The sequence below is a fragment of the Larimichthys crocea genome, unplaced genomic scaffold, assembly GCF_000972845.2.
Source record: "Larimichthys crocea isolate SSNF unplaced genomic scaffold, L_crocea_2.0 scaffold214, whole genome shotgun sequence".
Lineage (NCBI taxonomy): Eukaryota > Metazoa > Chordata > Actinopteri > Sciaenidae > Larimichthys > Larimichthys crocea.
In genome coordinates, this window is record NW_020852853.1 from 505425 (window position 1) to 508528 (window position 3104).

At 48.0% G+C, this 3104-nt stretch overlaps 1 protein-coding gene across 3 annotated transcripts in view; it reads right to left on the reverse strand.

Annotated features, from left to right (window-relative positions):
- cd59b (CD59 molecule (CD59 blood group) b) overlaps positions 1 to 3104 on the reverse strand; it is a 19256-nt gene that overhangs the window by 9134 nt on the left and 7018 nt on the right. Inside the window, exon 1 of one of the 3 annotated variants that reach the window (XM_019257776.2) lies at positions 2531 to 2672. The exons of 1 other annotated variant lie outside the window; for it this stretch is intronic. The gene's annotated coding sequence lies outside the window, so the exon portion shown is untranslated. 3 annotated transcript variants of the gene reach the window in all.

Genomic DNA, 3104 nt, shown 5'->3' on the forward strand with positions numbered 1-3104 from the left:
GGAGGTGTGAGGGAGCTGGGTGGGGAGTTGTGACGGGAAGGCTGTGAGGGGAGGGTTGTGAAGGGAAGGCTGTGAGTGGGAGCTTTGAGGAAGCGTGAGGAGGGCTGTGGGGAGTTGTTTTTGAGGAGGTCGTGAGGAAGGCGTTGGGAGGGAGGGGCGTGAGGAAAAGTGTGAGGAGGGTTTGGAGGAACGCTGTGAGGAGCTGGTTTTGAGGAGCTGTTTGAGGGAGCTGTCAGGTTCTGGTTGTCGTCGGTTTACTCACCCACACCAAAAATTCCCCAAAGAACGCACGGGGGCAGGGGAAGGAGTGTCTGGAGGCGCTTCCATGTCGTCCTCCCTGTGAGCGGGAGGGGAGTAAAAAGCAGGGGACTGGAGAAGGGAGGTTCGTGCAGAAGGAGTTCGGCAGAAGAGTTCGGCAGGGGACGGAGTCAGGGCGGAAGGGAGTCTGCGGGTTGGAGGCAGCGTGGGTCCCGGCGGGGCGGGGCTTTGCTGTGTCCACAGTGGACCCCTGGATGGAGTTGGGGACAAAGAGGGCCACACGGCTTCAGTGGGAGAAAGCTCTTGTCAGACCGGTGGGGGGACACAAAGGTGACCGACTGGTGGGACAAAACGTTCCTCCAACCACCACTGCCTCATGACGGCCTGGACGTACACAACACACAGGTCACAACACACCCAACCAGTTCAACAACCACACCCCCAGTCACCACACCACACACAGTAACACACAACAGTTTTAACACACACCGTAAAACCACACCACCAGTTAAAAACACACAACACCACCCACAGTCACCACACCGTAAACACCCACAACACACACACCACACAGTCACAACACACACACGTAACACACAGTAACCACACACCCACAGTAACACCACACCACAGAACTTGTTTTAGACCTGGGGACCCAGACTGAGGGAAAGGGGGACCCAGCTCCACAATAAAATCCTTAATCAGAAACAAAGAACAGGACAAACAAACAGAAAACAACCAAAAAAACCTTTTCCTACACCCAAACCACCACAACACCCACCACAACACAACCAACCAACACACACACAACATTAAAAACAGTCTTTTTGGAAAAAAAAAAACAAAAAACAAAAAAAAAAAAACCAGGGAACGGGTTTGATGAACGTGGGGGGTCCTCAGGGAACTTTGGTGGAGTCACGTCCTTTTCCCACATCAAAATTCAGAACAGATTTTATTTGTTTACCAAGGCCCAAAAGTCAACAAAAAGGGGGGTCCCTTTTCCTCTGGAGGGGCCTTTTACCAAAAATCTGTAACAGGGGAAGTGACACCCTATGTTTTCCTTAACCCTCGGTTCCAGGTGAGGAAAAAACCCAACTTGCCTAACAAAAAAAAAACCTTTAAAACAGGGGAAAAAAAAAAAGGTGGAAGAAACCTCAGGTAAGAAGCCACAGAGGAGGGGATTCCCTCTCCAGGACCGGACAGACGGGTGCAAAAATGGGATGGGTCAACGTGTACAGGACCAGGGACCACAGGTCCTCCCGGGCAGTCTAAATCCTATGGCAGCCTTCCACTAAGGGGATGAACCTGAGGCCAATGGCACTAAAACTATAAAAGCTCTTTATCCAAAAGGAGGAAAAACATTCTTTCAGTCTTAACTCTTAAAAAGGTGGTTGGGACGTGTGGGTGGGGGGGGGTGGGTCTGCCTTTCCTGAAAAAACCCAGACTGTAAGTTTTGGTTCCCACAAGAAGAGGAAAAAGGCCTGATAGCTGAAAAAGCTTCTGTGCTCCCAATTCTAACTTTTTGGAGGACTATAGGAAACCACAAAGGGGAAAAACCACAAAAAAGGAAACCAACAAAAGGAAACCACAAAGGGAAAACCCCAAAGGCGTTTCCTGGAGGGGAGGCGGCAGTGGTTTCTAGTGAGGGGTCGTAAGTTACTATGGAGCTCCTTTTCGATATGATGGTGCCTGACCATGAAGAGCTTTGTAAGTAAGGAGAAGAATTTAAATTCTATTCTAGATTTAACAGGGAGCCAATGCAAGGAAGCCAGAATGGGAGAGATGTGATCTCTGATCTTGGTTCCTGTCAGAACACGTGCAGCAGCATTCTTATCATTAAAGAAGCTCATGAAGTCATTGCTACTTAGACCTAAAGGAATAGATGGTTCAGTAGAGCTGTGATTCTCTGTTAGCCTGGCTACAGTGCTGAAGAGAAACCTGTGGTTGTTCTTATTCTCCTCAATTAATGAAGAGTAATAGGCTGCTCTGGCATTACGGAGAGCCTTCCTGTATGTTTCAGATTATCTTGCCAGACTAGATGAGATTCTTCCAGTTTAGTGGCCATTTGCGTTCAGATTTACGTGCCTCTTGCTTTAATTTACGAGTCTGCTGGTTATACCATGGTGCTAGCCTTCTTTGTTTAATTATCTTCTTTTTCAGACGTGCAACAGAGTCTAGAGTTGTCCGTAATGAGCCTGTAATACTATCAACAAGATGATCTATCACATTATATTATTATTACATTATGTATACTATTATACATCAAACTCACTCACGCAGAAGAAGAAGTTCCACTGAGGTGAAGGCGTCACTGATGAAGAAGGTCTGAATCACTTTACACACATGAAGCGAGCAGGACAGAGTGTAGCATTTCTACAACACTGTGACAGACATGGAAGAGGAAGAGGAGGAGCCGAGCACACAGGCGGACCCTGATGAAGTCATGTTGTGAGTCACGTCCTCACAGTGGCATAGTGGTCGGAGGCTGGAGAAGATGTTGGGAGAAGCACTGCACAGTCTGCAGCTTTACAGCTGTACTGCATCACACACTGACTGTAGTTACAGAGTCACACACTGACTGTAGTTACAGAGTCACCACACTGACTGTAGTTACAGTCACACACTGACTGTAACTACAGTCAGTGTGTGACTGTAGTTACAGTCACCACACTGACTGTAGTTACAGAGTCACCACACTGACTGTAGTTACAGAGTCACCACACTGACTGTAGTTACAGAGTCACAACACTGACTGTAGTTACAGAGTCACACACTGACTGTAGTTACAGAGTCACCCACTGACTGTAGTTACAGAGTCACCACACTGACTGTAGTTACAGAGTCAC